General features: G+C 34.3%; 1 long non-coding RNA gene across 1 annotated transcript in view; it reads right to left on the reverse strand.

The window, feature by feature from the left end:
* Positions 1-23,758, reverse strand: part of LOC131420066 (uncharacterized) — a 439,434-nt gene that overhangs the window by 203,992 nt on the left and 211,684 nt on the right. Inside the window, exon 4 of the long non-coding RNA XR_009223454.1 lies at positions 10,064-10,102. This is a non-coding gene — a long non-coding RNA (uncharacterized LOC131420066). The remainder of the gene's footprint in view (positions 1-10,063; positions 10,103-23,758) is intronic.

Consider the following 23,758-nt stretch of genomic DNA (forward strand, 5'->3'; position numbering starts at 1 on the left):
TTAACAGAATCTCCATACATGACGTTTACTCTCACACAAATGACTCCTACTGAGAAATCTAGTTTCATTTGCTGCCTTAAAACAGTGGGGAGAAGTAAGAGGATGGGAAGTTGCAACAGATGATTATGAAATATCCTCAAAGATACCCAAGATTTTAGTTAGTAAATTCTAAAATTGTAAAGTATATGCTAAAGTGCTGCTACACGGTCGAAATAAATATTGTAAAATAATAATAGCATAAAATAAATCCCCTAAAAATGATGCTCCTAAATGTGACAAATGGATAAGAGAGAATAAGGTCTACACCATTTTTAATGAGAAAAAGATATTCTTACTCTATAACAGGAATCAATCGGAACAAAAAAATGGCACAATAAAACTTGAATTATGTGATTTTATTCTATAGGGAAGAGATGTTCAACCGTAAGAAACTTGATCTTCCACTATCAGAGCAGAATTTTTTACCTTGATATCCTAGACTTGGCAAGCAGATAGAAAAAGCTTGTGTTTTGCTAAGATGCAGTGATATTACTATGGAAGGTAAATGTACAACTTCACTAATGTCTTTGTAAGCCTGACTTTAGGATTCTGGAATGATGAGGTCATGCACTTCAATTCTCCCCAATAGAGTTTTTAAAGAGATGGACACTGGGGTAACACGAGTTCTTGCCAAAACCCCAGTTGTTTGCCAATCAGATCATTTCTGTGTTCATTGGAAGGCTGCATTAATCAAATTAGTACTCAGAATTATAGTACTGAACCATTTAAGCACTGGAATGTGGAATAAAAATGTGTCACCAGCAAAGACACAGAAAACAATAAAATCTGACCTTGTATATAAAAATTTGAGCTGTGACTACTAAGCAAGACTTTTGTACATATAATTTAGAAAATGATTTGACTTACCCTAAAGTAGGGTATGCAAGAGTGTGAGTGAGGGAGGCTTGGCAGTTAGTTATCTCCTTTCCCCAGGTTTGTCAATTTCTTTTTCAGGATAGAAAGCGTTTGTAATTATTCAGATACATATTGGAAGAACAAAACGTCCACCTTTTCTTCTTTTTCAAGAAGAAGAAACATCTGAGAAGTTTGTCTGTGGCAAATACTTTTGTGAAAATTGATAAAAAATTACAGTCCTTCAGGAAATTGCAGTGAACATTTTTAAGAGAGTTATTCTTTCAAAAGAACACTCAAAACACAACTTGTTCATATATGTGATAACCTGAAGTCTAATTCTACATATTTCCTAGCAGGAGACATCTTTTAGAGAAGCAGCTGACTTCAGGAGAATCATACAAGAGCAGAGACAGAACTCAACCAATCCAGTGTTATGAGCAATATAGCAACTACATAGCTACCTAAATATGAAACGTGATTTATTTGACTTAGAATTCTAGGTAAGAAAAAGAAATCCTACACTATGGTTGATGGACTGCTTGCACATCTATTTAGCAGGGCCTTGATGTGTCATATAATACCAAGAAAACATTATCTAAGAATCAATCTTCCATTATATCTTTCAAAGAAACCTCCTTGCTTATCTCCATTCCATCCTATACCAAAAAAATCCTCACTCTAAGAGATCCATATGATAACACTGCAATTGCCAAGCACACGTACCAAGTTTCTAGGTGTCTTCCACATCTAGGAACCAGTACACATTTCCAGGTTATAAAGGGTATTTTAGGAGCGAGGAGAGAGGCTGAAGTGGAATTCTCATTCCGGGGTGGGAAGACATTGGCAGGACAGTGTAAAATCCTCCATATTCACTTCTATTGGCACAGCCACATTCCCTTAAAGCCCATCCATCTTGCCACTGACCCTTGCCCAGGACGTTCAGTACGATTCTATGATTTTCTTTAATTTTTAAAAATCATTTTAAGTGTCTGTATGGCCTATTGTAAAATTTTACTTAATAGGAGAGATATAAAAAAGATCAAATAAAAATTCAAAGCAATTTTGGTGGTTGTAGCAAAAAGCTATCTCTACATGTGTCAAAAACACAAATGCATATATATGACATCATATACGTCTGAATATTAGAGGTCATTTTGGGGATATTGTTTTCATTGTGTTACTAGAACTAGTAATAGTTTAGTAGAAAGAAGATTTAAATAAAAAAATAAATATTTGAGGACTAATTAGTCTAATTAGAAATAGCCAGATACAGACAAAGGAACATATTCTGTACCAAGCAAAAAATAGAATAAGCTAAAAGTATTTATTTGATAGTGAATCAATAATTATGAGAAGGATGATAAACAAAAGTATCTAAGGTCACTGAGAAAATCTGTGCTTAAAATTTTCTTTGTGAAGAAAACTAAATTGCGTCATATTGCCTTTCTTTAATGTTAATCATTTTATTACCTTTCCATGTTTCCCTGTTCTTCCTTTATTTCTGAAATTATGACAGACATCTTCCACCATATATCCCTCACTAACTAAAAAAGGTAAACCAATTCAGTATCAACTACAAAATAGAAATGATACATGGAAAGACACTTTCATATGTCTCAGTATGTTTATGGGCAACTTTTTAAGACATATATCTTTTTCTGATACTAGAGTTTGCATTGCAGGCGTGGTTTTCAGGCTGTGACAAAGTGGAGATGATTGTCTTAGCATCTTTCTCAAAAACAAAGAGAGGAGGATGAGAAGTTGACAGGGATAACAGCTGCAAATCATAAAGTTTCCCTGGTATTACATGATATTTGTTGGACAATAAATCCAGTGTTCTGAGTACCCAAGATAGAGGTAGTAATGTACAAAAACAGAATAATAAACGAGGAGTTTTAAAAAATTATGAAAACTATTAGGGTAGTAATTCCATTTTGGTGAACACCTGGAGAAGTACTGCTTGACTTAGGACAGCAGGTAAGAAATCAAGTAGAGGATGCTGTGCTTAATTAACCACAAAACCTTCTTTCAAAGTATTAGTACTAAGATAGATAATGTCAGGAGATTTATTAGAATTCCTATTTAAATTGTTTTCATAAAGCATTTAACTTTCTATGTCAGATGAGAGCAGTTTAAATAAAAAAGTAAATAATTTAACTTTCTGCTAAAAGGACACTTCTCCGTGTAGTCTGATTATCAACACTAGCACAGTCCAACTAAGGACTGTTATTGGTAAATACGTGAGTCCTGTGCCACCTGAGGAGCAAACTACTAAGATGAACTAATTTTTTCTCAATGCTAAGAAAATATGTTTGAAAACTAGCAATCTTCCCAAAACAGAATGTGCTGCCTTAAGGAGGTTTTTCGAACTCCACCCTGAAGGTGAAATTAGTTGACAAAAACAAGCAAACAAAGAGGTTAAAGGAAGCTGTTGAAGGGATGTAACACTCAAGTTGGATTGAATTCCAGACGTAAAGACTGTGATTCTTAAAAGTTGAATAAACATTACAGACGTAGATTTTAACATCCCATGACTATTTTATGGGCTATTACCGACTGGCACAAAATACTTCATGAGACATAATTTGTTGTGCCCCCTTTCATAATAATGTATTTAAATCCTTTCAGCTCTAGGCAATTGTATACGATTATTTTTTATCTCCAGTCCTATGTGTGAAGAAAAAAGGTTATGTTTAATTAATTAGGTGTTGTAGAAATAATGCTTGTTGACATGGTGGCGGCATTTAAATTAGTTACAAGTCTTAAAAAGTAAAAGTGAGACAGCATACAGAGACTTCCACTGTAAAAGGCAAGAAAAAAGCAAGACATAGAGGGGGAGTTGTTTCAGGTCATTCCAAAAAGTAAAGAGCTGAACATAAATTAATCTGAGCACCACACCAAAAAAAAATCATCTAAGACAGGGAGACTCTTTTTAACTTAGGAAAAAGGAATGATTGTTATATAGTCTTTAATATGGATTGTTATCTAATGCCAGTTAAGATTAGAGAACTAAAAGTATTATTGCAAGAATGCTGTTCACTTTTCAACTAGAAAATGTACCATTTCAAGTTTAGAGCTATGTCTTGTATTATTTCCCTACTTCACGTTGTTTGCTTCATCCAAAGATATTTGATAAGTGAATAACAGCTGATTTTTATGAAATATTTTAGTACAGATTTTCCGAAGGCTTTTATTTTGGGGGCATATGTTGCCTGCTATGCCAAGCAAATAAGTGAAACCTCAGATTATTTGGTGACAGTCAGTAAAGAACTAGTTTAAAGTCAAAAATAATATTGCCAAAATATACCTTTGGAAACATGACTCCAGATTTCAGAATTACTCCAACACTACAATACCCACATTCTCAAGAACCGTTTGCTTAGTTTGGGCAGGATTTATGCTGCTGTAACAAAACAACCCTCCCCCTCCCCCCCCAAAAAAAATCAACGCAGCAGCTGAAGATAAAAGAATTTACTTCTTGTTCTTATAAGTTGGCTGTGGAACTGGGCGACTTGCCACAGCAGCTGTCTTCCCTCAGGTGACTCAGGGATCTAGGATGAAATACTCTTGTGGCTCTGTTATCCTAAATTGATGCTTCTTCTGCAGAGGCAGAGAGAGTAGGAAAGCACAGACAGGCTTTTCGCTTCCTCTGCCCAGATGTGATACACTTCACTTTCATTTTTCCTTGGCCAGAAGTAATCCCATGACCCCACCTAACCATAAAGTGGAGGGAAAATATAATCTCCCTTATGCTCAAGAGTGAAAGGATACCCAGACATTGATGTGCACTAAAAATCTCTCTCACACCATCCTTACGATTTCCAGTAAACTGCTACCCCGGCAAGGTAAAGGGAAACAACGAAAGGCCTAAAACAAAGGCTCAGTATTTTAGTCAACATCAATAATATAAATTATTAAATAAATAATAAATAAATTAATAAAAATAAATAAAAGCACCACAATTATGCAGAACACATAAAATGACAGTCCTTGAAGTCAGGGTCATGTCATGTCATTTTTGTATTACCCAAACTCTATGAGATTATTTGCACAAATAAGTTATTCAGTAAATGGTGAGAGAATGGATGAATAAATGAATCAATGAAAGTATGATTCCCTCTTTTGGTCTCTGAACATGTGATTTATGTTCCCATCCTGACAATTTACATCAGGACAGCAATAATAATTTTAATACCCATATGTTGCTTTAAACTTTACTAAGTATTTATATATATATGTTTCCCAATTCAAAACTGTGAAGTAGGCATAGGTGCGTGGTTTGTTCCCTTCAATTTTTACACACAACATAGGAAACTTAGGAAACATACAATATTTTAATACCATTTAATTTTTGAGGGGGGAATACTTTACAACATCACGATATTTGGGCAGAAGTCCAAGAAATATATTCTTAAAACCCTCTATATTGGAGACAGCACTCAATTCTTGGAAATGCAGTGCTCTAGTTGAATAATTTATATTATTTGAAAGAAATTCCATGACTAATGCTAACCACGTGAATGTAATTTGCAGGTTGCCTATAATACTGTTAAAAAAATTCAAGATGGCCAGACTTACACAAAATTTGCATTAGAAAACTGAAAACATGAATGAGAGAATGAAGTATCTATTAATCACCACTGCCTAACTACAGAAGGATTATGTGGGTTTCCATAGATTCTGCTTTGGTTATTAATGACATATATATGTCATTTATATATGTGTATATATATAATATATATATAAAATAGTTATATATAGGTATAATAGACATACTTTTAGATGTGATACAAAATATATCCATAGGATATAAAAGATATAGATATATATGATGTAAAATATAGACATACAATTTGAGCACAGACTATTAGAATCTTTTCCCCCTTGGATTTAAAATAAGCAGGTTTTTCATCTTCTCAAATAACCATAGAAGAACAAAAGATTAAAACTCGTTTTAACCACATATGTATAATCTTTCTTAAGGACCACAGATCAGGGTTACTACTTCAATATATATATAATTGGGTTTTATTAAAAGCTTACTGGGGTAAGTTTTCTTGGGGAAGGCATCTCAGTGGAATCTTTGAAATCCTAGGAATAGAGTGAAATCTCAGCATCATGATTAACTTAGTGACTGTGGATGAATTAATTAACTTTCTGACCTTTAGACTTCTCAGCTCTAAAATGGTAACCAAAATCTTTGCCCCAAAGTGTGACTGGAAGTTCGAAATGAGACTACATAGAAAAAGCATCTAGCATAGCACCTGATATACAGTGAATGCTTAAAAATATGAATTCTGTTCAACTGTATATAATTATGCATATGTTATTATTTTGACCTCTTAAAAGGTCCAAACTCCAGGTGCAGAATATAAAATTTATGAATTGGAACAGATTGCTGCAATTGCACACACAGACACAAAATTCAGTGGATTGTAAGCATTAAACACATTATCTTATATAAGGAAAAAAATGCTGCAATAGGATTTTCTCTAAATATTTTCAACTTCAATAAGGGCAATGTTAGCTCTTCATATTGAGGTGAATTTTTATTGCTGGCATTTAGCTTCAGAATAAATAGTTTTTTAGCTTGAGAGTTATATGATAATTAAATAGAGTATATTTTAATTTATTTACTTTGTAATAGTTTGCATATTATCATTCATATTTCAATATTACTCTGGTTTGAATTTTAAATTTATTTTCTTTTCACTGAATAACACTCTAAAAACACAGTTTTCTAGAGTGTATCATATAATTCAGAGTTTGTTTCAGGTAATATTAATCATCCTCCATGTTCATGTCATTGTTTCCTTTGACAATCATAATTGGAGAGAAGCAAATAATTACAGAAATGAAATTTTAGGTTTTGTCTTAATAATTGTAGGTGAGATCCTAAATAAGGTAGTCAATTGAAAATATTTCTTGGGGAACTACTAGATACAGAGCAATGTATTAGGTATGCTGCAGTAAACAGCACAATGGCACTGTGCTCATTTAACAAGCTTGCAAAATTGCAGAGTAGAAAATACGCACACAACGTAAGAACCTTAGAACATGTGACAATGCAGACAGTGCCTGATTTACAATGGTTCAACTTGATGACAGTGTGAAAGCAATATTCATTCAGTAGAAACCATACTTTGGATTTGATCTTTTCCCTGGCTAGCAATATGCAGTATGAAACTCTCTTGTGGTGCTGTGCAGCAGCAGGAACCACAGCTCCCAGTCAGCCACACAACCACAAGAGTCAACGACCAATAAACTTACAACCATTCTGTACCCATACAACCATTCTGTTTTTCATTTTCAGTACAGTATTCAATAAATTACATGAGATATTCAGCACTTTATTATAAAATAGGCTTTGTGTTAGATAATTTTGCCCAACTATAGGCTAATGTCAGTGTTCTGAACACGTTTCAGTTAGGAAACATCTGGTGCGGCACTCCCAGTCTGTAACACCAGAAGGTCAAGATTCCTAACCCTCTCCCCTATAACTCATCGTCCTACATAACTGCTGTAAGATTTTGTGCCTCCTTAAGATGGTTCTTTGAGACATTAGTCGGCCATCTTCCCTCTTGCTACCAAGCTGTAATAAACTGCCCTTTCTTTTCCACCATCTTGCCTCTTGACAATTGGCTTTTGTCTCTCTGCAAGCAGATTATGCCCTTTGTGCAGTAAGACTTTAAGTTTCCTGGTATGAACTCAAGGAAGATTGTTTTTGCGTAAGAGGCAGTACTTGATTATATATTATATAATAGATTAGGAAAGAAACTTACAGGAAACATGGTAGGTTATAATAAGTGTTGTTTTAGAATGAATCATATGTCTATTTTATGAAACATGGATTAGAAATGAGATAAATTAGAAGATGGAAGAAGACCCAGAAGATAATTGTGATGGGTGAAGACTCAAAATTGAAAGAGCACACTGTCCATTTAAATGAGGAAGGAAGGTGGAATTCAGGGGAAAAAAATAACTACTGAAAGAAGGCCTGGATCCCACTATGCAACTAAGAAAAAGTTTAGGTGAAGGGGAAAAAAAATTCAGGGCCTTTGGCTTTTGTTATGATGGAAACGGAGAGAGACAATTTCTGCTATCCATAAGACACCACAAAGTCTGCCCTCCCCAACAAATGCTTAAGCAAAGCTCCCCATTTGTAGAAAGTGCTGAGGTGATAGGAAGCTAACCCTCATCCCCATCCTGAGAATGAATAGCGGCTGAGAATCTGATAAGGACCTTTAAAATTTGTTAAGGAAAAATATAAATTTCAAGTTTCTGTTGCTCCTATTCATGGCTAAATATGGAGCACTGAATTTATCATTGTGAGCAGATGAGAGTAATTTTTTTTTTGTCTGAGAGTAATTTCTATGTAACCCTATCCAAAGGAAATGCAAAATCCTACTCACGCCCAGGAAAAGTCTGCACATTGAAGGGCTAAACTGTTCTACACTATAAAGAGAAGACTGTCTTCTTTGTAGGTTGGGTAAAATGCTGACAGAGTATTATAATGTTTACATATTCTTCACTTAACTGGCTGGACTCAAATATAGAGAATGCCAAAGTGGGTTCTGCTGGGTGGGATGAAGACCCCAACAACACAGTGGTGTGCTGGTGCTGAGGACAGAGAGTGCAAACCCCTTTGGGAATGCAGGGTCCAATGGCTTTCAGGAGCAGGAAGAGCTGATATACAAGCTTAAATTTTTCTTTTGGGTGCTGTAATTCTGTTAGTTTAACCTGAAGTCTTCAGGAATGTTTTTGTTAAACATGAGTTTACTGTCAACTTTACTACTGTTCAGCAGGTGGTATACATTGGGATGGCCTGAAGTAGCACGGAAAAGTCACGATAAGATGATCAGAGATATGAGTTGAGAAACCCTTAGAAGCATTTGGGAGAAAGAGGTAATGCACAACAACAAAGACATGCTGAGCTCTCACCACCCTCCCATTCTAACCCAGCAATAACCAGGTATTGCTAAAGAAAGGTGTGGAAGACCATACTCCTTCAGTCTATCAAGTCAGAATTTTGTATTGCTCTTGCTGGATATTATAGAAAGGGGACTCTAGAAATCAGGAAAGTTGGGGACTCCAAGATCACACAAGAATAAGAATCCAAGCTAGAGTATTCTTTTTTTTTTAAAGATTTTATTTATTTATTTATTTTTCCCCCCAAAGCCCCAGTAGATAGTTGTATGTCCTAGCTGCACATCGTTCTAGTTGCTGTATGTGGGACGCGGCCTCAGCATGGCCGGAGAAGCAGTTCGTTGGTGTGCGCCCGGGATCTGAACCCGGGCCGCCAGCAGCATAGCGCGCGCACTTAACCGCTAAGCCACGGGGCCGGCCCCCAAGCTAGAGTATTCTTTAGAAAATTAAATGAGATAAAACATGAGATAAAATATGTTTTATAATCTTGCATAGGTTCAGAACATGGTAGGATCCCAATATAGGAATTTGAATGTGAGCAATATTTTAATAATATTCCGGGGGGGGGGGACTGAATGGAGTCTAAGATGAATACAAAAGCTGTTGTTTGAAAACATACAACTTAATACAAAAACTTCTACCTCAACAAGTCATCTTTCTAATTTAACAATATATCTTTCCCATGCCTATAATGTATGTACCAGGCAAACACCATAAGAATTTTGTTTCCATATAGAAAAGGCAGTGCCTTCGGCGTGTTTCTAGTTCTATAAATGTCAACTATAATACTAGCATTGTAGCAATGAGAAAGTTTTTAAAAATTCAGTTACACTCAGCTCCTCTATGGCTTCTATCTTGCTATTGCATTTGATCTATTTTGAAAGAAAATTTTTCAAATTGATACTTTCTGCATCTTACCTGAATAATCCTCTTTCCTATCTCAGACTTTTTCAGTGGTGATTTTTATTTCAAGAAACAAATGCTGCCCCTCTTTGGAATATTCTTCTGACCCATGCAGTCGAGTCCTCAAGATGTATTTGGATTTATCAGATCATCCCACATGGGTTAAGATGTAACTGACCTTCTTCTACTGGCCTTACAAGATTCCGCTCCAGGGGATGGAAATGAGGGGAGAATTAAGAAAAAGGATTAAGCCTGAGATTAGGAAAAAAAGACATCCTTCCAAGATTTCTCATGAGGGAAATAAAAACATTGACAATACTACAGGAAAAAAGTATCTCACCAGATATTTGAAGTCACCAGACGATCCAGGAGTCCAAGCCTAATAAAAAACAAAAATAAGGGAGAGACAAAAAGATGTTTTAGTTTTCTGTTTTAAAAATATATATACAATTAAATTATAATTCTATAACATTATTATATTTACAAGTATTGCAGACTGATGAAAAAAATTTAGGAAATCATTTTCCTAGGTGAAAATATATTTTTCACTTAAATTTGTGTTTATTTAATCTCATATTGTGCCGTTAGAAACAAAGAAAGAGAGAAAATATAGTCAAGATCCAGAAAATGTCTTTCCAATTATTCAGGTGACCATATAATTACTCAGTTTAATTCTCTAAGTTCTCAAAAAAAGGGAGATTATTTTTAAATATGCTTGAAATCCTTTAATATTTATTACATACATTAAATTTTCTTATGGGCAAAGCAGAACAAAGCTTCATTTTTAAGAAGTTTTCCTATTTTTCTGCCTTTGGTGGCTATCAGACAGTAATTAGTTTTGGCTTGGATTCATTTTTGAAAAGTAAATCCATGGAAGAGACTATAATGATAAAAAATAAAAGGATTTTAATTTCCAAATTGTATTAAAATGAAGCTTCTATTTTTTAAAGGTGTTTGAAGTTCAAATGAAAGGCAATATCTGAACAGCACAAATCCCCAAGAGAAAACCTAGCACCTGCCATGGGATGCAAAGGTTTTATAAACGTTGTCTTGTGTAAAGGCAACGGCAAACACTGTCAGGCCTTTTGTAAATATGCCTGCCTGCCTCTGTGTTTGAGCAGACATATTGAACTTCTAACCGTTATTATTATAGAATAAAGGAGATTATTTTTTTAAACACATGATGATCGTCTTTTCTTTTTACTTTGGGAATCAAGTTTGAAATTACATATTGTACGAATATTGAAACACCTATTTTTCTTTGGAAGACAATAGAGAACACAAATGTGAAACGGAGTTGGCACTATGTGTGAATGGTTTTTTGTGCATATAATTATGTATCTGCATCTTATCCTCAGAACATTTAAATTAGATTCTTTTGCTAGAATTATATACATAACGCCGGTCCACTAATTGGCAACAAATCGCTTGGAATGAATCTATTAAAATTCCTTCTGTAAGGCCTAGAATCATTTGAGAAGACCAGCAGTTCATTTGAGAGGAGCAAGTAATGGATTTTGTTGTATTATGAGAGATCTCTTTGAATGCCCTAGCTGGGCTTCAAAGGTGTAAAGTGGATGATTTGTCTCCTGGCAGCCTCTGTCCCTGGATCTTAGTTCTGCTCAAGAGAGCCATAGAGACTGTGTAGTATATTATCTTTCCTTTTCATATTTTAAGTTATTTCTTTGTTGTGAGTTGTAAACCACACAAGAAACTTGCAAAACTACAAATGTATATAGTTCAATAAATTATCACAAAGTGAATGCTCATGTAATCACCACTCAGATCAAGAACTAGAACATGACTAACACGTAGAAGCCCACAGCTTGTTCTATCACAGTGTGTGTATATGTGGGTATGTATATACATACATACCCACATATACACATACACACACACATATATACAAGTATATAACACACATATATATACAGCATACACACAGCATATACACACACAGCATATATACACAGCATATGTATACACAGCATATATACACATACATACACATATATACACACGCATATACATACATACAGTTTGAACGCACTTGATTGCTTCTTGTGGATTATGCTAAAGCGCAGGTTCAAATAAAAACTCAAACCATCTGAGGCAACACAGATACGTACGCAGGAATTTATGGAAATGCAGCATTAATGCCACACATTCATCACAATTTTGCATGGCATATTAACTACACATTGCCAGAGAGGGACAACCTTTTGAACATATCATGTAATGTCATTGAACATATTGTGTATTGTTATTTCAATAAACCATTTATTATATATATATTTGTCTATGTTTCCAGATTTTTTGGTCATCCTATAGCTTTAGTTTGTCTTAGTTTTGAACTTTATACATTTAGAATCATACACTGTATTTTCTTCTATGTCTAGTTTCTTTCCCTTAACATCATGTTTGTGAGATTCATTTGAGTTGTTGCTTGTAACTATAGCTAACTTGCATCACTCTGTAGCAGTCCATTGGATGAATATTACACAATTTATATATTCAATCCTCTATTGGCAGATATATGGGTTGTTTCTACTTTTTAGTTATTATGAATAATTCTATCATGAGCATCTTTTTATAAATGTACATGTATTTCTGTTGGATATTTCCTAGGAGTAAATTACTAGGTCAGAAAATGTGCTTATGTTCTACTTCAGCAGTTATTGCCAAATAGTGTATAAGAGTTGCTATTGTTGCACAAATTCATCAAAAAGTAGTTTTATTCTGCTTAATTTTAGTCAGCAGTTTACTGTGTAGTGAAATATAATTATACTTTTAATTTACATTTCCTTGATTATTAATGTTTTAGTGTATTTTCATATATTAGTCATTTATATACATATATATTCAAGAAGATAATTTTTAATTTTCTTGTCTATTTTCTGAGTTGTCTTATCCTATTGATTCGCAGAAGTACTTTATATATTCTAGATATGAGTTCTTTGTTGGCTACATGTGGTGAAAATATATTTGCCATGCATGGCTCACCCTTTTACTCACTTATTGTACCTTTTGTTGCAAATTAATTCTCAATTTCACTGCAGTCAAATTTAACCATCTCTTTCTCTATTTCTTTTTGTGTCTTGTTTTCTAAAAAAAATGGCCATATATATTTCCTCTCTATTTTCTTCTAAAAGCTTTGCTATGTTATGATTATTTTGCCTCTCATATCTAATCTAAAAATCTACCTGAAATTAACGTTCTGCGCTGTTTGAGTTGGGGTAAAATATCATTATTTTCCAAATTGACCTACAAAATTTATTGAAAATACCTTACTTCCCTCACTGTTCTATAATGCTAGTTTTGTCATAAATTAAGTGCCCCTAGATGCTTGGTTGTGTTTCTAGAAGTCAACATATTCTATTTAACTATTTGTCTATATCACACTATCCTACACAATGTAACTTTATAATATACCTTGGTATCTGATAGAGCAGGCCCTTCTACATTTTCCTTCATTAATAGTTTATTGACTTTTTTTTGAAATATAATTCACATAACATAGAATTCACTGTTTTAAATTGTACAATTTAGTGGTTTGCAGTATGTTCATAATGTTGTGCAAACATCATCACTAGTTCCAGAATATTTCCAACACCCTAAAAGGAAACTCTGTAGCTTTAGCAGTCAATCTTAATTCTCCCTTATCCTCTTCCCCTGGTGACATTTAATCTGTCTCTACGGATTTGCCTGTTCTGGACATTTCATACAAACGGAATCATACAATTTTTGGACATTCATGTTTAACTTATTTCACTTAGCATAATGTTTTCAAGGTCCATCTATGTTGTAGCACACAACAATATTCCCTTCCTTTCTATGGCTGAATAATGGTCCATTGAATGGATATAGCACATTTTGTTTATCCATCTATTAGCAGAGGAATTTGGATTGTTTCCACTTTTTGGCTATTATGAATAATTCCATGAACGTTGATGTACAATTTTTCTCTATGAAAGTATGTTTTCAGTCCTCTTGGGTATATATTTAGGAGTAAAATTTCTGGGTCATGTGGCAATTCTATGTTTAACTGTTTGAGGAACTGCCAAACTGTTTTCCAAAGTGGGTATACCATTTTACATTCCTACCAGCAATGCATGAGGGTTGCAATTTCTCCACTTTCTTAGCAAAACTTGTTATTTTCCATTTAAAAAAAAATTACGGCCACTATAGCCAGGGAGTCTGATGATGTCTTGTTGTGGTTTTAATCTGCATTTCCTAATGATTAATGATGTTGAATGCATTTTTCATCTGGTTATTGGCCATTTGTATAACTTTTTTTTGGAGAAATGTCTATTCAAATCCTTTGTCCACTTCTTTTTTTTTTTTTTTTTTTGTATGGTAGATTGGCCCTGAGCTAACATCTGTTGCCAATCTTCCTTTTTTTGCTTGAGGAAGATTGTCCCTGAGCTAACATCTATGCCAATCTTCCTCTATTTTGTACATGGGATGCTGCCACAGCATGGCTTGAGATGTGATGTGTAGGTCCGTGCCTGGGATCTGAACCCACAAACCCTGGGCTACCAAAGTGGAGAGCATGAACTTAACCACTATGCCACTGGGCTGGCCCCCACCTTTGTCTAGTTTTTATTTGGGTTGTTTGTCTTTTTATTGTTGATTTCTCACTACTCTTTTTATATTCTGGATATTCCTTATCAGATACATGATTTGCAAACATTTTCTCCCATTGTCATGCTTTTTCATTCTCTTGTCTTATTTAATTTATCTCAATAATGTACTAGAATTTTCCATGTACAGCTTTTACACCTTTCAATAGGTTCATTTCTAGTCAATATTTTTTATGTCATTAGACATGGTATTTACATTTTTTATTTATCACTTGTATATAGAAATGCAATTGATTTTCTATTGACCTTACATTGAACAACCTTGATAAAATCATATTAAAATGAATAATTCACTTGTATATTCTTTTCAATTTACTATCTGTACTTTCACATTATATACAAAAGACTGATAGTTTTATATATTCCATTTAAATCCTTGAACTTTAAAAAAATGTATCTGTATATATGAATGCATTCATGCATGCCTGTATGTATGCACAGATGATGTGTGTATGCATGTACATATGTATTTTGCATTGTTACACTCACTAGGACTACCAGTACAACAGTGCATAGAAGTTGTGATCCTGGGCATCCTCCTCTTGATCCCAGTAAAAGGGAAACTTTTACCATTAAGTCCAGTATTTATTGTAGGTGTTTGGTAGATATTCTTTATCACAATGAGAAAGATTCTTTCTATTTCTATTTACTAAGAGTTTTAGTTATACAGGTTTTTTTATTATTCATTACCTTACTTCAATAGGTATATGATTATTTAGATTGTCTTATGCTTTCTCCTGTTAGTTTTGTTAAGTTACATTTTACTAGAAACTTGTTTTATTCAAAACTGTTATTTTTTTAAAAAAGTAATTTCCCACATCCTTTCAACTTCTTTCTAATGTCTTCAGGATTTATAGCTACTTAACTGATATTAGTTATTTTTGACCACTCTTTATTTTTACTTGCTCAGTCACTTCAATATCTACCACTTTTATCAGGTTGTTCAAGGAACCAATTTTGGTTTTGTGGATCCTCTCTATTGTATGTTTGGTACAATATAATATTTTTCATTATACTACCTCCTGATTTTTACTATTTCTCCTCTTCTTCTGTATTTGGCTTAAATGTACTGCTTTCCCCCAACTTCTTAGGATGGATGCTTATAACTGATTTTCTGCCGTATTCTTTTCTTTTATGTGCGTTTAAAATACACTTCCCTCTGACATTGGCTTAGTTTCGTTACACAGCATTTTAACTTTTATTTATTTCTAAATATTTTCAGGTTGATTTTTTTTTAAATCATGTAAAAAAATGTATATTTATATTCCATCATATTAATGTATATTCCAAATATTAATGCATATTCATATTCCAAAAATGTATATTTTAATTTTCCTAATACATGGAGATCTTCCAGTTCAAATTAATTTGTGCACAAAGCACTTACTCTACATGATGTCAATCCTCTATATTATATTGAAACTTGCTTTATGATTCAGCATCTGGTAAATTTTTATAAATGTTCCAAGTATACTTGAAAATAATATACATTCTGCAATTGTGTACATTGCTCTAGATACATAAATTATATTAAATGCATTAATCATGTTGTTCATTCAGATATTGGAAGATGCGTGTTGTAATCTCCTAACATAATTTTGAGTTTGACTTTTTTTTTCCTTTTAGCCCTATCATTTTTTTATTTGTATATGTTAGGCTACATTAAGAAATACATACAAATTTAGAATTTTTATAACCTTTTATTCAATTGAAACTGTTATCTTGTGAACTTGTTCCATTTTATCTCTAATATTACTTTTGTTTCTGTTGATTTTGTTTGAAATTAATAGAAATGTACCAGCATTTACATTGATTTTTCCCAACACACAGCAAATAACTTCAGTAGAAAGAAATGCATGTTAATGTAAATATACAGGCTGTCAACTTACTAGTAGAAGTTGCCAGCTGTTCCAGGGAGAGTCAAAGAAGGCTTTAACTGGAGTGAATACCTATTCTAAACAAGAAAAATAGCATATCCAACAACATGGTAGTGTAGCTGGTGTCTGAGAGTGTGATGGAAGAGATATGACTCATATTTGAAGGCAAAATTTAAGACCAGATCTGAAGGGCTTGATAATGGCTAGACTTTGGTAGTTAGTCAAGAATTTGAAGATAAGGCAGAGAAGATTTTAGAGTAGGGTGATGATTCCCTTAACTAAAATGAAGCCATCTGAGGAGGTGGTAGAGAAATATAAAAGTAAAATTTTAAGTGTATTGAGTTTTACAACCCTGTAGCTTCTCTAGATGAGTACTTCTAGTAATCAACGGGACAGGTAGATCTGGAATTTAGAAGAAAGTTATAAAGTGAACATACAGATTTGGGATTTGTCAGTGTTTTAATGAAGCATGGGAGAAAAAAAAGGCCACAAAAGTGATGACCAATAATGAAGGTTTAGGGGAACATCAACATTTCTGGAATAGGCAGCAAAAATGTAATAAGCAAAATTGGCTGAGAAACTTAAGAGATGTAGAAGGAGCAAGGAGCCAAGAACAAGGGGTGTCTGCAATGCAAAATGTTCTTCAGCGTGTTCCAAGATGATGAAAACAGAAATTTGGCCTTCATTATTATCTTTATTAAGAGACATTTAAGCATAATGTTGAGATTAGAAGCTTAACACTTTGAGTGATAAATGGGAACTTGAAGATATATAGTTAATTGAAAGAATGATTTTTTTTTTTTTGACTTTTGATAGAGAAGGGAAGAAAAGGGCAGAAAAAAGGTTTGAGTGTGGTAATGGAGTAAAGGACAGGTACTTTTTGTTTGTACAATTTATGTTAACAATTTCAGGTCATCAGAGAGCCTCACCCGTATTAGTCAACCTTAAAAAACCTGTCTGACTTGTAAGGACATTGTACCTGTTTCTCCTTTTCTTTTCACATAAATATGTAACATAGAGCTTCAATATTTAGAGCCTTGGGTTTCCATTTGGATGTGTCCCTTAAAAGTATCAACTCTTTTCACTCCTTCTACTATCTTCTTTTGATCAAGGTATGTCCTTCAAATAATGTTCACTGGTACATATGGGATTATATTCAACTACATTTGCTAAAATTTCAAGTTTCCTTTTTATGTTATACATACTCATTATACTGGTATATAGACACAAAATCAATTCTATTGTTACTATCTTTCTTTAGTTCTTTCCTGATAATTACTAAGCATAATTGTACTTCTGTCTGTTATTCCAATTATTCCAAATGGTGTCCATTTTTATACTTTTATTTATGTAATTTATCTTTTCCTTTCAGATAAGCCCTTTAGGACACTGTTCCCACAAATGTTTCTCTCTCCATCCTCTCTGCACAGTCTCGTGCTCATAGACCCCCAAAGGGTTTTTGTTAAATGAATAAATTAAGTATGAATGAAAAAAGTGAATGCATAAATGAACAAAACCATTTTATGTAAATGGAAAGTCACCTGCCAAATGCAAACTTCAGATCCTTCAGAGGGAAGCAGCCATGTTATAAGGCTAAAAGCACTGGAACCAAAATGTCAGAATTTGTGTTCTGATGACAGCTTTTGAGTTTTATTAATTTAGATAATTGGTCTAACCTTCAGTTTCCTTATCGATAAACAGGAGATCTTAATACGTAGTTCTTATAGGATTGTTCTAAGAATTAAATGCTATTCCTATGAAGATACCTAAAGCTGTGCTTGTGCCTGAGTGAGGGCTCATAAGTTTAGATAAACCTGGATCTGAGATGCAGTCTGACCTTCCTTAGAGCCCATTTCTTTGGTACCATAAGCAACGATCTATTCCTGGACACCATCTGTGTAGTCAACTGCTCACAGCCATATCCCCTTCCCTTTCCAAAGGCATGGCCTTTAACTGGAAGAAGAGATCAAAACATCACACATGCTACCCCACACCCCAAGTCTTACTGCTTTGTATCCAAAACTTTATTTATATAGAATAAGTACATATATTCTACTATTCTTCTGATTGGATGAATTACCTTCACAAAAATTGAGTAGGTTTGCCAAGTTCTCTTTAGGTCTCAATTATATCTTGAATTTTTATTCAAAAAGACAAAACGCAGGCTAATTGATTATAGAACTCTATATAATTCAGCCACTCTACTCCTTCACATTAATAATCAACACCCTCCTATTTCCTGTTTTGCGTAATTTATCGGACTGGGCAGTATCTTGATGAGGTCATGCTATCTAAACTTTTATGTGCCTTTCTTTTACTTAATAAATTTTTTTAAGCCTTAAAATTCTCTTACACAAATACTGAATCCTACCATTCTCAATTTGAATTTTAACTCAGTTGGGGTGACTGAATTTAACCTTCCAAATTATTGCACTCCTCAAACAAATAATAACTCACGATGAATTGTAAAGGAGATTCATGCAATTATCTGTATGTCTTCTGAGTAGAACACCACATTTTAACCTTTTTGTTTTGTTTTTTTAGGGAAACCAGAGTTGTTTTTAGAAGTGGAAAGCAGAGCAGCTGGACTGGAGGCAAGAGATTCAAATAAAAACAAGTATTTCTATAAATCTTGAATGTAGATGTTGAGAAATGGATGTATTTTTATCAACTTTATTAATTATTTAAAACAGCAAGACTGAGTTCGAAGAATTAATGATGGGTTGACATATTTTCCATAGTATTATCTCAGTTTAATTTAAATAGCTCTAATTCATTAAATATGTTACCTATTTCAATACACAAAACCTTTCCTATTACAACAATGATGTCACTAATGATGGAAATTAGCACTTTCTAAATTTTACTTTGAAGAAAAGTGCTGCTTTCACAGATAATTTGTGAAAAAAAATCATTTATTGCTGACTCCTCCTCCTAGTATCCACAATGCACATTAGCAAATGAAGAACTATTAGATGGTCCACGACAGGGAGACACTGAATTTGGCTTAAGATGCCTTAAACCAAATTTCATCAAACTTACTTAAACCATGCAAAGATTTTTTTTCCACATAAATCTTACAACTCTGTGATTCAAAGTTTCTCACGTTGAAAGTGAATGTGATTGGCTACAGTATTAAATGCAGTTTGATGTAGGAATAATTGTCTGCAATATATTTCAATACGCCTTCTAGTTTTTTCCTGTCTTATCTCATGTTACTATAATATATATATATTCACTCATCCATTCAGCAAGGAATTATGAATCAGAAACAAACATGATTAAGACTCAATTTCTGCTTCTAAAAGATTCATGTTAACTTGTGAAAACTGAAGTAAACAAATAATTGCCAAGCATGGTAAATGCTATAATAAGAGTTTGCACATAGAGCAATGAACTAATTACATGAACACTCTCTGAGACCGTAGTGCTATAGATACAAATTCTCCAAGCTGTCAAAATCAATACCTTTTTTCAGGGCTCACATGGCTCCTGTTTGTCTACACTTTTTTCTCAGAGGGATCAATGACAGCAGCATCCTAATTTTCCCCGTGATCTCGTACAATCCTAAAGACTAAGCAACTGGGAGGAAGAAGTAAAGGAGTTTTCCATGGGTAGATTTCACACGGATTCAGTGTACTTTTTGTCAAAGTCGGTTTCAGTCTCATACTGGAAAATCAGCTGCATTCATTTTGTCTGTTGTATTTACTATTGCATAACTGCACCTTGAGTCTAGAATTTAGCACTTGGAAGGTACTAAATAAATATATGTTGAACAATTCGCTTTTGGCATGCTCAGTTTTTGATACTCATGGTACCAGTGATGTCTACTCATGAACCCATCACCATTACACTTTAGGCATTTCATTTCCCATAATTCCAACTTTAACCAGAGCACCATGGAAGGAAGGTAACCTCTCAAAACAAGTCCCCTAGAATAAACAACAACGAAAATCATATCACTTTCATTCCAACCTAGAAGGACGGGTGGAACTAGTTAAAAACATTTCATGACAGGATCTTCATCTCCATTGCATTCAGAAAAAGTAAGTTCCCAAAGTTAATAATCTTACAAACAAACCAATTCTAAGCTATTTAAGCTCAACGCACTAAGCCTGAAATAACATTTTCTAGAACCTAAATCTCTGATCCTGACACAGTTAAAGTGACCATATCCCCATCTTGCCAGTTTGTTGCCTTGTTACTGACTAATCTAGTGATCTACTCTCTTCGTTCATGCTTACCCTTCATTTGGTTCCGTTTAGTGAAGATGCCATAATAAATCCTTTAAAAATTTAACTCTATGCCAAGTTTCAGTACGTGATTCCACCTTCTGCTAGTTTTTATCTCTCTGCTAATTGGCTGATTTGCTCCTGCATGTCTAATATTATACTCTGAGACCTGTTCAAGCCTCACGTCTGGATCTGCAGAGTGGATTTCCACTGCTGCCGTGTCTCCTTATTACTTGCTTGACACCATGCTATATGAAAAATAATATGGAAAACCTGTTTGTGTGTTCACTTGCTTTACGTGTTTAATTGAGAATACATTTTGGGGACAAAATGTGGAGAAGTTTCTTGGAAATGGAATGCTTTTTATTTCTACAGAATAAAGCACAAAGGCAGGTGTTTAGAGAAACTAGGTACATGGAGAAAAATCATTGAAGTTCTTTGTGTCACAGTTAGCCCTGTAGACAGTTTTATACAAAGCGATTCATAAATACCTAAATGAGATACAAACAATTTTCAGCTAGTTGGTGTTCACGGTGACTCAGATAGCAGGTGATGAAGCATGGAAATTATTTCAAAGAACACTTTACATTTGCAACATTAACCTACTGTTTTCTTGAGTGATTCTTGAGGAGATAATTTTTTAGTTCCTGTTTCCAACAAGGGGACAGCATGGTAAACAGAACCAGTTCTACTTGTGTTTTTTCCTTGTGCATAGTAGATTAAAAAAATAATGTAAGATTTCAGATTAATTTTGAGAAAGAAAAAAATGCATTTTGCTTTATTAATGTTCTTTCTTTGGCCATGTCTAAGTCTGAAAATTAGGTTGTTTTGGATAGTAATAAGCTTAAACGAAGGAAATGTGATCCTGTTTCTCAGGTGTCAAGTGGCTATCACTAGTTGTTTTGGAGAATAGCTTCAGGAACTAGATTTTATGATAATTGCATCCAAACAACAGAACTTTCATCAAAGAATGGGGTAGATTTTTGTTATTCGATACTTAGGAAAGACTCACTGTGAGCCAAGCCCTGCTCTATTATACACACTAATTCATTTAGTACTTGTAACAGCCTTAGGAGGTGCATATTATTACTACCATCTCCATTTCACAGAAAGGATGCTAAAGCACAGAGTTGTTGAACAATCCATTCCTGGTCACACAGCTAGTAAGCAACAGAGCCAGGATTTGAACCCTAGCAGTGTAGCTCCACAGTCTGTGCCCTTAACCATTATACAATGTTGTCTCCTCATGTGGCCTAATAAAAAGTAACAAATAAAATATTGCATTATATGCCATATATGAAAATAAGTCTCAGAGAAATAAAGCTTCAGCTTGCATAGGCATCTCCACGTGAGATAACCAGTGCTCCCCTCATCAAAGATTAATATGTTGAATTGCAACGTGACTTAAAACTGGTTACCCAAACAGAGAGCAGAGCTTCCCTACAAAGTCCCTGTCTCTCTGAACCAGCCAGCAAAAATTAGGTAGTGATTAAAACTTGCATTCTGATGTCAGCCAAACTGGCTTTCAGATCCTAACTCTCTCTTACTATTCTTGGGAAAGTTACCTAATCTCTTACACATTTAATACTCACAGCAACCTAATTAAGAAGGTACTATCCTTATCTCCACTTACAAATGACAAAACTGATTCACAGAGTTTTAGTAACTTGCTCAAGATCACACAGCAATGGTGGCAGAGCTGGTTTCCTATCCAGGCAGTCTGGAGCCAGAATGCAGGTCCATTGAACCATTCTGAGAACTAAGTGAGGGACAACTTCTCCGACATCCCCCACTCAATTCTCCTTTATTTTGTTTCTGAAGTCTCTGTACCTCTCCCTCTGAGCACTTGTAACACTTACATCATGCTTCATCCAGTTGTAAAGAGATTTCATGAAAGTTTGTCCTTCCACTATGATCTAAGACGCCGAAAACAGAGGCATTGTTGGTTGGACTCACTCAACAATAGCAAAAGATAGTACCTGACACATAGGTCATCCAGCATGTTGAATGAAAGAATAAAACAATAAACTGATGAATAAAAAAAATGAATATAGGGGCCGGCCCGGTGGCGCAAGCGGTTAAGTGCGCGCGCTCCGCTGTGGCGGCCCGGGGTTCGCTGGTTCGGATCCCGGGCGCGCACCGATGCACTGCTTGGTAAGCCATGCTGTGGCGGCGTCCCATATAAAGTGGAGGAAGATGGGCACCGATGTTAGCCCAGGGCCGTCTTCCTCAGCAAAAAAAAGAGGAGGATTGGCGGATGTTAGCTCAGGGCTGATCTCCTCACAAAAAAAAAAAAAAAAAAAAAAAAAAAAAAAAAAAAAAAAAAAAAAATGAATATAAATCTCCTAGCCTGATGTGCTTGACAATTAGTAAGTGCTCAGTAAATGGTAATTATTATAAACCGCAACATAACCTAATTTATCATATAGCTTTTATGTGAGACCTCCAGCAACTTTAATGATACCAGAAAGTTTGCAACTATAAATATGTTCTTGAAAATGTCATTTGTGTGCATTTCTAATGCTACACTGAAACACTATCTATACATCAGAAATCAATAAAAAGCATTTCCTTGGCACTAATTTTCATAATAAGCTAACTAAAAGCCATGTAGAATAAAGAAATGGTGTTGATTACCACATTTTTTAATGTCCAAAGAAAAGTAGATTGGTAAAGAGTGTTTAACATGGAAAATAACTTAATTCTTAAAAATTATAATATAGAAGTAATTAACCAAAACAAAGTAGATTCGAACTAAAATTTAGACATTTTTGAAAGCATCACATTTCATCATGTCTGTACTTTTTCTTAAGCAATTATTTTAAGTGGACATAGACCATTAGGCTATGACTTAAATGCAATGGGGGCATAAAACAGCTTTATGTCTTTTGCTATGCAAAATATGAACTTATTTTTGAGGATGAATTCAGTAATTCTGATTACCCTTGTCGATAAGTTGTTTCCTGGAACTAAAATGAGGGCTTCAGTCCCGCCTGGAGAGATGAGTAGAGCAAAAAAAAATTTCCTTTCTCTTTCTTCCACCAAAATACCTCACAAAATGAGATCAGAATTTGGAAAACATCACTCTATTCAATTTCCCTATCTTCAATCACCATCACCACCCAAATTATTTTGGCTGGATCTAACTTCCTGGACAATCTCCTGAAAAAAGGCTATACAGTCATGGAGAAGGCATAGCCACAGTAAGATGAAGTAACATAGCCCAGCAAAAACGAATATGCTTCATTTTCGTTCATTCCTCCAATTTCTCCAACATGCCAGA

This window comes from Diceros bicornis, chromosome 22, assembly GCF_020826845.1.
Source record: "Diceros bicornis minor isolate mBicDic1 chromosome 22, mDicBic1.mat.cur, whole genome shotgun sequence".
Lineage (NCBI taxonomy): Eukaryota > Metazoa > Chordata > Mammalia > Perissodactyla > Rhinocerotidae > Diceros > Diceros bicornis.